Genomic DNA, 14,333 nt, shown 5'->3' with positions numbered 1-14,333 from the left:
CACAAGTGAAGGGGCTGGAGAGGAGGTAGGGTGAAGAAATTATTTTTAATTAAAGAGATGAATCTAAAAGATCATCCACCCACCGTAAGTCCTTCATCTAGTCACTAGACAGAGAGGCTCGACTGCACTCAGGTCCAGTGTCGGTTTAATAAGGAGGGTCAATTTTTGACAACCTGTATGGAGTCTAAGTATCCAGAAGCAGAACTCAACTCTTAGGCAGGCCTCTTTTTTTTAGAAAAGGAATCTGCAGAGCATTGTGGAACATGAAGTACTTGCCTGTCAGTAAGGGCCTCCCTCCCTTGCCAGTTACACCAAGCTGTGTAATGCTGTGTTTACAGATTTCTGCATTCTACAGCACTGCGTTCAAACGCCTGCCTTGCCACTTACTAGCCCTGTGATGGAGGGAAAGTTTCTTACCCGCCCTAAGCCTCATTTCTGTCACTTCCTTATAGGGTGTTGTAAGGGCCAAAGCATGTAGAGCCTCTAGCTCAGCGCCTGGCACATAACCTGTGCTAACAAATTATTGAAATGCGTGATGGGGTTCAGAGCAGGCCGCCCCAAGATGAGCCACTCTGGTTGGCAGATTCTTTCCAGCTAACAATTACTTTTATTACTCAGGTCATTTTTAACTGTGTGATTTGTATGTTGTGATAAGACAGTTTACCAAACAACTCACAGCACTTTGAGGTTTCATGGGTAGCGGGAAGCTCCAAGTTCTGCCCTGGGAAAAGGTACTTTCTCAGCTTCCCATTGAGGAGTTTAGGGGATAATTTGGCCTCTCATACCCTCCAGGCACTGACCCTCATCCATGGGACTCTGGGAAATGCAAAAGGGCAGGAGGGAGCCAGCTCCCTGCTGAGGACAAGGAAGCCCCAGCTCCACCCTGCGTCTTCAGCCTACCTCTGGCTCTCGGGCCCAGGACTGTGTGTGGACCAGGAGAGCGGCTGGCAGCTGTGGTGACTGTCTGTGTGCGAAGGCACCCGGCTGGGAGTGGGCGGCATCAATAGTTACCTCCAGGACAGTGTCCAGCACAGCTGATATGGGTTGCTTCACTCCAGGTCTGGAAGGCCACACCCTTTAGTTCAAGTACGGAAGTGGTGCCCAAAGTAAACATCAAGACCCAGCAAGGAGGCCCCCCAAGTCCCTTCCCAGGCTGACTCAGGGATTTAGGCAGTTTCTCCCCACCCACTGGCATTCAGGCTACAATGAGAACTCAAAGAATGGGGCCTTCCTTCCTTCCTTCTGGGATTGCAGGCTGAGGGTCAGCAATGGCCTCAGGGAATTATAAACCTTTTGGAGAATGAAATCCCAGGCCAGGGCTGAAAACAGACAATTCTGTGGAAATCTATTCAATTCTCAGAGCGCCTGCAGAGCTCTGTTCTTAGCTCCTGCTGCAGAGCGAGGAGCCTGGCAGCGGCCCTGACACCACCCTCAACCCTTTCCTCTCTTCCATGGAGCCTACCGAGAACCTTCTTCATGTTTAAACATCAATAGGAAGAAGACCAACAACCCCAGAGAAGAATGGACCAGGACATTGTATCAGCCCTGCTTCTCCAGAGAAACAGAACCAACAGAGTATATATACAGAGGGTGCCAAAAAAAAGTATACACATTTTAAGAAATGAAAACTATATTAAAATTGTAATACTTAACATATACTATTAACAAAAGATGAATACAAGTCACATTTGACTTCTGCAATTACAAGAGATGCTCAAACTGGTTACCATCAGCGTCCAGACACTTGTGATTATAGCGAACTACTGCTTGAGCAACATTGGCTGAAGTGTCTACCTGTATACTTTTTTTGGCAACCCCAGTGTGTGTATGTGTGTGTGTGTGTGTGTGTGTGTGTATATATATATATATATATATATATATATATATATATATATATATATATATGAGAGAGAGAGAGAGATTTATTATGAAGGATTAGCTCACATGGTTATGGAGACTGAGAATTCCCTCGATCCGTCATCTCCACACTGAAGATCCAGGAAAACTGGTGGCATAATTCAGTCCAAATCTGAAGACCTGAGAACCAAGGGAGTCAGTGGTGCAAATCTCAGTCCCAGGTCAGGAGAAGATGAGATGAGATGTCTTAGATCAAGCAGTGAAGCAAGAAGAAGGATGAAGTCCTCCTTCCTCTGCCTTTTGTTCTATACAGGCCCTCAATGGATTGGATGATGCCCATCCACACTAGGGAAGCCATCTGCTTTACTGAGTCCACCGATTCAAATGCTAATCTCATCCAGAAACACCCTCAAAGACACACCCAGAGTAATGTTTAATCTGGGCACCTGTGGCCAGTCAAGTTGACGCATAAAATGAGCCATCACAGATATGAACAGGCAGTTCACAGAAAAAGAGACCAAATTGGCTTACAAATACATGAAATAATCCTCTTCGTCACAATTCGAAAAATCCAAAGGAAACAAAAGATTTGATTTTTTGCTTATCAGATTGGCTAAAAGAAAAATATTCACTAGTAAATAATATTGTCAATGACTAGGGGGAGTATAACACAATGTAATTTGATAAAACAGAGTGTAAACCTCTTTAGAGGACAATTCCACAGCCACACGTTTTTCCTACAGAGACACTTCACATGTGAGCCAAGAAGAACTGGTTAAAGAAAGTATGCTTCCTAATGGGGTGGATTTATTTGTGCTGATGTGGAACCATCTTCAAGACACAATGTTAAGTGAAACAGTGTGGTTGAGATCATGGCATAGAATATCTCTGAAAGGAGATACAAGAGGCAGGCCACTGTGGTTTTCTCCAGAGAGGAGGGCTCAAGGGCTTGGCTTCTGGGGTGGAGCCCAGATTTACATTTCACTGTATAACTCTTGGATTTTTAAAAACCATGGCATACACTTTATTATTAAAAAATTACTAGTGATTTTTTTCTAAGAAAAGCTCCATTTTCTTCTACCCTCCCAGCCTGCAAACTGCCACACACACACACCCCTACCCCCCCCACACCCCCACCCCCCATTCTTAGTAGAGTATCTTGCCTTCCGCTAACAGGGAAATAAAATCCTCAGTGAGAACATCTTCACTCATCCCACAGCCAAGCCTAGACTCTTTCCTGCACCACACCCATCCTTTCTACTTTCTTTCCTCATGGAGTTCCTGGATGCTACCCCAACCCTCTTTTTCCTTTTATGGTAAAAATCCTTGGAAGGGTTGTCCACACTGCCCATTACCTGCTCCTCTCCCTGTGCTCACTCTGCAAACTGGCTTCTGCCTCCACCTCCCTCCTGAACTTGTCCCTCCAAAATTACAAGCAGCTTCCATGTTGTTAAAATCACTTGACACTTCTTGGGCACTCTCATGTACTCCTTCAGCCAGCTTCAGTTAGCATGTGTATACCTTTAGCCCAGATCCCTCGGCTGACTGACTGACTGACTGACTACTGGGCACCTACTTTAAATGTCCCACGGGCATGTCAACCTCAGCATGCCAAAACCTGTCCCCTTCAAGGTGCTCTGTCTGGATGGCTCTGTCATCCATCTAGTTGGCCAAGCCAGAGACAGAAGCCGTGCTGCCATCTTCCCCTACTCTGCTCTCCTATAGCCAACCTTCCAGTTAGCCTTTTAATCTGCCCTCTCAGCTACTAACTCAGGCCACCATTTTCTCTGTGTCATTAGATCAGCTTCTCCTCAATTAATTCTCCATACTCCCTGCTGTAACCTTTTCAATGGCTTCCCCCTACCCTCAGGATAAATTTCAAATTCCTTAACATAGTTACAAGACCCTTCATGACCTCGTCACCAACTACCCCGGTGCATTCTAAGATCCAGCCCTAAGGAACTTACAGTTTTTAATACTGTGTTCTTGCTCACCTCTGAGCCTTTGAATTACACTGCTCTCTCTGCCTACAACTCTCTTTCCTTCTCTTCTCCTGGGTAACTTCTACTCATGCGTCCTGTCTCAGCTTAAAGCTCTCTTCCTCCAGAAACTCTGTCATGTAATTGCTCCTTTAGTTCTGATTCCTCCTCAAGATTGACATTTAAGATGGAGCTTATGCCTTCTTGTGCCCCCGCCACAGTCTCTGGCACAGAGTAAAGGCCACATAATCATGGCACGAATTGATGAAGGCATGACCGAGACCCATTTCAAAACGCATTTTACAAAGATGCATAAATGGAGTCTTCTGCTTTTGTGGAATCATTACGGGGAAATAATTTAGCTGAGATACTTTACAGAGTTAGAATTATAACTTTGACTAATTGGTTAGAGCTGCCCCTCTCGTGTTATATTTTAGAATTTAAAGAAATTTTGCTATAGTACATACCTTCACCTTTCTTGTTAAAATTCTGCTTGGTGTGTATGTGCACATACACGTGCATGTCAGAGAACAGCTCTGCCAAGTTGGTCTTTGTAGTCCAGTGGTTTGAACTAGAAATCTATGAGAAGATTGTTCTTTAGCAAGTTTTCCAAAAATTATATTGTGGCACGAATGTAGTAATCGTGTATTTAGAACTGTATTTTCGTGGCAGCGGTGGACAAGTACTGCCTGTATTGCTTAAGAAATTTTAACACATAGATACCTAAAGTGCATTGTTGAAATAAAGCAATATATACTTTCCAAGGCTCAAAGCTGACCAATGTCAGAATTAAGAATGTCAGTTGTTGGTAGAAGATGAAGTGTTTGGAAGCTGGAAAACATGTCTATTTGCTCAGATTAATTCTGAGAAGAGGGAAAATAAATCAATGAGCGTGTGAGTCCAAGCAACCTTCAGACAGAGTTTCTAGGAATGCAGTCAGAGTGAAAGTAAAACTTTAAGAAACTAAAAGAATTAAACATCAAGTTGTATAAATAAATAAAGCAGGAAAAGAAATGGCATAGGTCTGGTTTTTAAAAGAAAAGAACGCTAGTGGTTAGTTCTTAGCAGTTCTCATGGAATTCCCAGAAAGAGAAAAAGCAAGCAAAAAAAAAAAGAGTGCTAGCACTGGATTATCAAAGCTGTTTTCTTTTCCTTAGATCCAGAGCTATCCATATAAAGAAATACCGACAACCAAACTATGCTTTCTACCACAAACCCTCCCAATCCCTCCCGCTCCCCTAGTTATATTCCCTCCCAGCCTCTCACCCACAGAGAAACCTGGGACTCGCTGTCACCCCAACCTCTGCTCTGAGTTTTGTCAGTTCTCACCACTTAATATCTCCAGGGTCTGTCCACAGCCACTAGCCTGGGGCAAGCCTTTAGCCCACCGCCGACCTGGCCCAGGCAGGGAAAAGCCTCTGATTAAGCAGAGGGCCTTACAGATAGACTGCCCAGGTCACAGCCGAGTTCCCCCACTTGTTAGCCAACCAATGTTGCCCCAGTTACTCTGTGTCTCAATCTCCTCTTCTGTGCAAAGAGAAGGCAATAGCATTTTGGCCCATAGGGCTACAGTCAGGATCACCCGAGATAAAGTTCATAGGACAATACTTGCTCCATAGTAATGTGTTCCATAAACATGAGCTACCATGATTCGTTATTATTTCCTTCCTTCCTTTCTTGCCTCATTTGAATCCATTTTCCGGGAGCAATCATTTTCAGTCAACTCTGATCCTTTACCTTCCTGCTGAAAACACTTGTAGAAGTTCCCTGTGGCTTTTAGAAGCCTAAATGCTTATAAAGGCCTACAGGGACGGGCTTGATCTGGGCCCGACCTCCCTCTCCAGCCCTGTCCTAAACCCTTCCCCCTATTCTCAGGGCTCCAGACACCCTGACCTTCTTTCAGTTCTTCAAACCCACCGAACTTCCTCTCACCTCAGGGCTTTTACACAAGCTGCTTCCTCTGCCCGGAACGCAGACTCATCCTTTCCATCTGGGTCTGGAGCCTCATCACTTCCTGAGGGAGACCTTGCCCAGCCCCCCAACTAGGTCAAACCTCTCTGAGACACGATGGCGCTCCTCAGAGTCCTAGCCTCTGCGGTTATTAGATTAACATCTCACTGTTACAGTGGAAGCTCTATGAAGGCAGAGGCCATGTCTACTTTTGATTTATTCCAACCCTTAAAGCCTAGCATTGTTCCTGATATATAACATGGTAGGTGCTCAATTAATATCTTTGGAATAAGATGGGGATGGAGGGAGGAAGGAAAGATAAAGTTATGCCAGAGTGTCCTTGCCTGTTCTGGAAGCCACACTGCTGTGAGGACCTGCAGCGGTCACAAGGAACCATCTCATACCACAAGCCTTGTGTGCTTCTCTCACCTCCTGCTGCCTTTGATTTGTTAAGGCGTTTAATTCTCAACTCAATTCCAGTGTTGATGCTCAGGAAAAATGGCCTTTATGCTGGCATTATAGTGTGACCTCAGAATGCAGTTTGCGGCATGTTGTTCCTTGTACAGCTATTTTGTGGTCCCAAGAAAGGTCAAGGTGATAGACGTGACGTTGCAGGAGGAAAACTTCCACCCAACCAGAACCAAAGGGGATTCTTTGTTTCCTGGTATTTCTGCCCCCTACTGAGGAGTGATCCACATCAGGAGCTCCAACACAAGCAAAAGACAATGGAAAGATGGGAATCGGGGACAGAAAAGTCTTCCCACATCCACCATTCTCAACCTCCTAGAAAAAGCACTAGAAAATGAGAGTAAGCCTAACATAAAGGAGACCTTTCTCTGAACTATAGGCAGAGGAGAGGGGCATTCCTCTTGCTGTATGTGGGTGAACACAGATGAATTTCAGAAGAGCCAGAGACGAAGGAATGTCAAAGCTGAAAGGGATGTTTTGCCCTTCATCCAGCCCCATGCTTGAGTGAGGCAACTAAAGGGACTTGCCTGACATCACACGGAGGCTCCTTCTAGAGAAGGAGGCTAGAGAAGGGAACTGAAGTTGATTGACTAGCACTTTGAGCTACTACCCATAGTTTAGTTTCTTTGCCCTGATTAAATCCTTACATAACTATATGAAGGAGGTTTCATTATCCCCATTTTACAGATAAAAACACTAAGCCTCAAGAAGTCCTGGCACAAAGATGAAAGCTGTGCAATGGAAACATTCTGAGGCTGACCTTGCAAAGCATCCTTGATCTTGTGCAAACTAGCACTCTGCACCCGAGCACTCTTATCGGTAGGGTGGACCACATGCTCTGGTTCACCTGCGTCACTCCGGGTTTATACCTGTTGTTGCAGTGTCATTAATAATAGCACCTCCTTTCTGTCTCAAAAGTGCCCTGGTTGGGATAATAAATTTATTGTAGGGTCACTCTGTTATCTACAAAATGGGGATATTACTGTTACCTGCTCATGAAGTGGTTGCAAGGAATCAATGGGATTTTGCACATAAATTGCATGGCACCTGGCTCATAGTGAGCACTCAATAGAGGTTAGCTGTTATTATTATAATTAGGAAGGTGACTGAATAGGGACAACAAGGAGTAAAGCCAACCTTTCTCATCATGGTCTTGACATTCTCATCATGTTCTCTGTGACACTCCCTGGACTTGGTAGTGACAGCTTTACTGGCTTCAAACTGACCCTTGGAGGGGGTGGGCAGCACCAGCCACTCTAGACTAGAGGCCATGTTTAGGCACCAAGCTTGCCTTTTCCAGCTCCGAGCCAATGAGATTCACTGCATGGGCCTTCTTGGGTCACGTATTTGAGACTGTTTTTTTGTTTCATTTTGTTTTTTTACTCTAAATTCTTGACCCCAGATTTATAGTGTCAAGGAGGGAATCCCTCAGAGTATCCCCTCCACCAGCCCCAGCCCATGCGAATTAAGCGAGTGGTTTAGGGACTTGCCTCCTCTTCAAGATTAAGAGGTGGGTGTGATTATTTTCCTCTGGCCCCCTTATATGTTCCTGATTACGGTAATAAAAATGCTAAGCGCTATTGCCTCTCACTGGAGTAAAGGCAGCTGAAAACTCCCCATTCCCTGAAGAACCTAATTGTTGATTCTAGTGCATCTAAACAGGTGTTCTTTAGATTGCTTTTTCGAATGTCTTTTTACTGGAAAGATCAGTTTAAATGTTGCTTTGAGCTAATCAGTGATTGCTTCTGTATTCACCAAATTTATACCTTTGATTCTATGTACTAGAAAAGACATCACCTTCAAAGTCTATAAACTTAAATAAGGTAGGTGATTTTTAATTTAGCTCTTTGTCCTCTTCTATCGTCCATATTGTATACAAAATATGCATAGATTTCTTTTATTATTTAAAAGCCTAGTTTAAACCTATATTTGAATTCCTAGAGTCTTCTTCGGATGTCCTATAGCACCAAGCATGGTGTGCTCTACAGAGTGGATGTTCAATAAATATTTGTGGAAAAGATAAATTAACACCTTAACCTGGATTGCAAACAAATTGGATTTCTCTCTAGGTGTTTGGACTCAGGAATTCTTTAAATATTGTGTGAACTTTCTTGCGTCAGTTTCTGTTTTATATTCTGTTCTCTGCCTAGAATTTCCTCCGTTTCACCTCTCTCTTCGGAAATCTCACGCTCATTCAAGGTTCTCATCAAATGCCAATTGCTCCATGAAACCCAGCTTGCACTCTCCAACCAGATACCATGGATTCAGAATCTTAGCACAAAGGATTTGGAAAGGATCACATCTAATTTTCCAAACCCCACAGTACTCTGGGCCTTTGTTATCTTATCTGGGGGTATTTGTGCCCTAACTTTATTCACCTATTCTGAGCATGTGAACTTAAAATGAGACAGAGAGTATATACTCTGCCAAACCAAGCATGTACAGGAAAAGATAGCAATTGCTTAATGAATGATACGTTTATAGTTTTAAAGTCTGACTTTTTAAAAGTAGGGTATAGCTCAATATAGAAATAATTAATGTGGCTCTTGAATCAGTCCCTAAAACACAGAGCTTTAGAACTCAGATGTCATGTATCTGGACTCTCTCTTGCACTTGTGAAGAACCTCTGGTTCCGAGAGTCTTAGTGTCTTGTTTAAGGTCACCTGGCTGGCGGGGACCAGAGTTCAGCCAGCAGATCTCCTGAATGCTCATCCAGACATTTCTTCGGGCATAATTTAACATGTATCAGTGTATCCTTGAGTGTAAAGTACACTTCAAGATTGAATATGGTAACTGGCTAACTATTCATAGTTTCCTCACTCCCTTTCAGTGCCTGTTTCTAAGCAGCAAAGTTGTGGTTCACTGACTTTTGTCTGGATAATATGAAAACAGGGCGCCCAGCCAATTTTGATGAGCTAACTATTTCCCTAAATTATCATGCCTAAGCAAAGGGCCCTGAAACCTGCTGTTCAATACTTATCATCAGATCTGGGGGATGGGCCATACACAGGCACATCATCAAATAACTGAGAATTTTGTATTTTAGATTGTCAAGCAGTGAAAATTGCCATCAGAAATGACTGACAGTTCCTTTGCCTCATTTCTGTTACATTGAGTTAGTTAAAAAAAAAATAATAATCAGCTTCAGACTTTTTACAGATGTCTTGCTGAAGACATATGTAACAGGATTATAAATTTTCACCAGCAATTGAACAGGCACTTCAAAGTGCCTGAAAGAATTTGCAAAAGGTCCCAATTAACAGAATGCAGCTAACACCTCAGAAAATAAAAGAAAATAAATGTTTCAGTGGGAATGAATCTTGCTCAGAGTGCTGGGCTCTTGGCTGATTGCCTGGGGAGAGTGGTGGCCAGGGCTTGCCAGCTGGCTGATCAACGCGCCTGTAAAGGATGCGGTCAGCTTACACCTTGGCAAACTATGATTTTGATGGAAATCTTAGAGGTCGGCAGACGTTCTTCCTAGTAAAGTACGTTAGATCAGGTCATTGCTTTTATTTGAATGAAGAAAATATCTTGATAGCCAGAATTAATAGGACCAAGTCAGTATTCTGCTCCAAACGAGAGTTCATTGCTGGATCAGAATAGATAAATATCCTAAAAGAGAGACAGGATGTAACTGAAGGTGGCACATTCAGGTAATTTCCAAATTAAACCAGTCATCCCACTGAAGCAAACCAACTGGCTCACCAACAACTGCACATCTCCCCACAAGTTCCACTTAACAGCCATTTTTTTTCAGACTCTGAACTCCAAAGCTACTGCTATCCTATCCTCTCATGTTCTCTCATATTCACCTGTGTGTTGTCGTTGTTTTGTTTGTTTTGCATAGATATGAAGACAAGGGTCAGGTGTGAACATCCTGCAGCCCCCACAATGGCTAGCTTAGAGGCACTCAATGAATGAAAGAATTGCAAAGAGTTTTTACATTCCAGAGTCCATACTGAAAATTATAGCCATTTAAAAACTGTCTTAAAAAATTGACAAGATCCCTACCACTCTCCAAAATGGATTTTTTTTTGAAATGAGTTGAAAACTGATTCTAATAATTATTTTTTTAAATCAAGCATGCAAAAGTACCCAGAAAGAAATACTGTGAACAAATTTAAAAGACAAATACAGACTAAGCAAAGCGTTTGCAAGACTGTAGATGTAACTGACCCTTACTATATAAAAATGGACAAAGAACATAATCTGTGGGTTAACAAATGAAGAAGTGACTATTTAACATATGAAAGCATATTCAGCCTTACTGTAACCAAGTACAGATAGCAGCCAGACACTTCATCTATGAACTAAGGAAGAGCCAGAGTTGTCCTGGGTTATTTGATACTTTCGTACACTGGCCATGGCAATGCAAAATGAAACCACCTTTCTGAAGGGTAATTGTCTATATATGTGTGTATATACATACACACACACACACACACACACACACACACACACACACACACATGGGGGGGGAGAGAGTGTTTAAATATGACCTTCAGAAATTCATCCCAAGGAAACAATCATGGAAGCGCGTAAAGGTGCATGTACAAGAAATTGGAAGAGCCCACGTGTTGAACAACAGGATTAATCAAATGAGGTAAACTACATCTATACTGTTAATGCTGCCATTAAATTGGTAAAATTGGTATCTATTAATTGGAATACAAAGATATTTACAACATATTAAGAAAAAAAAAAGCAAGTCACAGAAAAGTACGACTGAGTTTTTGAAAAACATATTTATATATACTGTCAGTGCATATTTGTATATATGAACATATATGTTTACATCTGCATGCTAGGCATGATTTATGCCTTCCTCAGAGTTGTTTTCATATGAAAGGATTGATTGAGCTTAGCTCAAATATAAGGGCTTTGCTCAAACATACAAAGTTTTAAAAAGCAGAGGTTTAATTGAGTTGGCAGAGGTTCGGACATAACCTCAGAAGAGTAGACCAGAGGATTTGAAAGAGAACTTTTACTGATGCTTGCATGATTAATGATGAATGCGCTAATTGTTTTTTCCTTGCCAAAGATCAGACTGGGTTAGATTTTCAGACTTAAATATTAGTGAATTTAAAGTATGAGTATATACATATTCATATAGAAATGGGGGCGTTAGATTACATTAAATCTAACAAGTCTTCCATGCTTTAAGATTTACAGCATTACAAGCATAAACACGCAACCCCTAATTTACACTTAATTGGGTATTAGAGCATTCTTGTAAGTTTGAAGTTGTTTGTACAATTTCAAATATATGGGGGAGGGGAAATTGATGGAAATGTGAAGGTTAATTAACAGAGCAGGTGAGAAAAAAACAGTAGTTCCCCCATATCTACTGTTTCCTTTCCTTGGCTTCAGTTACCTGCAGTCAACTATGGTCTGAAAATGTTAAATGGAAAAATTCCAGAAATAAATAATTCGCAAGTCTTAAATTGCATGTCATTTTGAGGAGCGTGGTGAAATCCCTTGAGTCCTGCTGTGTCCCACCTGAGACATTAATCATGTCTCATGCTGTATGTGCTCCCCACCTGTCAGTCATTTAGTAGCCATCTTGGTTATCAGATCAACTGTGACTGTGTTACAGTGCTTGTGTGCAAGTAACCCTTATTTTACTTAATAAATGGTCCCAAAGTGCAAGAGTAGTGGTGCCGGCAATTTGGATATGCCAAAGAGAAGCCGTAAAGTACATGTTACTCATCATCAAAAGTCACTAGTAGCCTAGTGCTACCTCACAATGCCTATGGTCATCCACCTCACTTCATCTCATCACGTAGGCATTGCATCATCTCACATCATCACAAGAAGAAGGGTGAGTACAATGTAATAAAATATTTTGAGAGAGAGACCATATGCACATAATTTTTATTACAGCATATTTTATAATTGTTCTATTTTATTATTAGTTGTTGTTAATCTCTTACTGTGCCTAATTTATAAATTTAACTTTATCATAGGTGTGCATATATAGAAAAAAACATAGTATATAGTATAGGGTTTGGTACCATCTGTGGTTTCAGGCGTCCCCTAGGGGTCTTGAAACATATTCCCAGTGGATAAGGGGGGGAACTACTGTATAAAGAAATTTTTTTTTAAAGATTTTTATTGGGTAATTGGGGGGATGGGAACAGTGCTGGGGAATTGGTGGAAGGGGAACAGACAAGCCGCCGTCGCCTCGTTCTTCAATCTAGTTGTGGAGGATGCTTCACTAGCCCAAGTTGGCACCATCATTGCGCTCTACCCTGGCGAGGCAGATCAGTCGCCGGCTTCTGGACGGCCGCTCACCGCGGCTGCTGGCCGCTCACGCTGGCTGCTGGCTACACACGGTAGCCCATGGCAACCCACCGCCACAGGGACTGCAGCCCACGCCGTTGCCAGCGACTCAGGGCAGCCCAGCTCCAGGTTGAACTGCTGTTCAGCATCTTAGCTGTAGAGGGCAGTGTCACTGGCCCTCATATGTGGGATCCGAACCGGGGCCCTCTGGCATCCCAAGCAAGCTCTTAACCATTGCGCCACTCGGCCGGCCCTAAAGAATTTTTTTTAAAAAAAGAATCTTTGTTTTAATGCCATAGAAAATTAGTAGAAGAAGAGTTTAAAATTACTAAAGTTGAATATAGTAAATCAAGTTAGCATTAATATTTGTGAGTATGTGATTGTGAAAAGATGGACTAAATGACTAGCTAACTGTCTTTTTAGGGCTATTGATAATAGAATCAATTATGGTTCATTATTAACTATATTAACAGAAAATTAGCTTTTATTAGCTCCTAAAAGTATGAGGTTGTTATGATAGACTGTGGTCCCTTGTCAACATATGTAAAACTTGAAGGCTTATAAACCAGCTCCCTTCCAAGAACTAAAGTAGATTAGATGATCAATTAATGGCTAAAATGTTATTATATCTGTTTTTAATATTTCTTGTCAAAACTTAAATATTCCTGATTCAACTTGTGTTTCTATTTGAGTAATATAATTTGATCATAATTGGCTTCATTTCGATTGTCTTTACATTTAGGGTACTTATTATCTTTTCTTTGATCCACAGGGAATGCCAAGTACCAGTTTTTGCTATTTAGCAAGTCAGTGAGGAGCTTCCCACTGAGTGCCTTAATTATTGTTAATTGAATATTGTAAATGGTTTTTCAGGATCACCACCTTGGCAATCCACCTACCATTTTTCTCAGTTAGCAAAAGTTAAAGCACCAAGAATCCCTTTTACCCTTTTCTATATAGTCATGAAATCAAGAATCAGCAGTTAACTGATTCCTATAAAAACTAGTCTCCTCTTTTTAAATGTCACATCACATATATGCTTCATATGGCACTTGGAAGAGGGTGGCTGTTCAATGAATATTAAATGACAGCTGTCCTTTTAAATAGAATGATTCCCAGTTCCAGTCTGAGCGGAAACATCCCATTTCTCTTCCAGAGCCCCCACAGGGCATCTCATCTAGCAGGGCAGGCCTGGTTCTCTGGGGTAAATCTCTTCCATTGTCATGCTCCAGGACCAACCTTTCTAGTACTTTTTGCTGTTTTACAATCAAAACAAGGGGAAAAAATAGTAAATAAAGAACCTCAGAAGATCTGAAAATATCTGAAATCCTACAGGCCAAAAAACTGGAGAGTGGAAAAAACCACTGAGGCAGTCTTCCTATGTGCTTCTTGCCTTACAATACACAATAAAAAAGAAATGATAAGTTTATGATCTGCTTTCTCTGCTTTCAGGCTGTGTCTCCAGTTTTGGAGGGGGCCGAGGGCTAAGACTTCATTGGAATGAAGTTGTCTCGGAGGTTGGTTTCAGCTACATAAAAACTTGCCTTCTTAATTATTTGTTTTCTTGCTTGATCAATGAAATCTCAGCTATCATTATGAAAGCCTTGAGACATAATGTAGAGTCTCCTTCCTCATCAAGGTGGGCCATAAATTACAAAGAGAGAGAGAGAGAGAGAGAGAGAGAGAGAGAGAGAGAGAGAGAGAGAGAGAGAGATTTCTTTGGAGGAACAGGCTTCCACAGGCTTGGCTAGTAGCCTGTTCAAACATAAATGACATTTTCTGCCAGGACTTTTTCTT

The sequence above is a fragment of the Hipposideros armiger genome, unplaced genomic scaffold (genome assembly GCF_001890085.2).
Source record: "Hipposideros armiger isolate ML-2016 unplaced genomic scaffold, ASM189008v1 scaffold_352, whole genome shotgun sequence".
In the NCBI taxonomy this organism is placed as follows: Eukaryota; Metazoa; Chordata; class Mammalia; order Chiroptera; family Hipposideridae; genus Hipposideros; species Hipposideros armiger.
The sequence above is the reverse complement of the archived record's forward strand: the minus strand, read 5'-3'. Positions refer to the sequence as shown.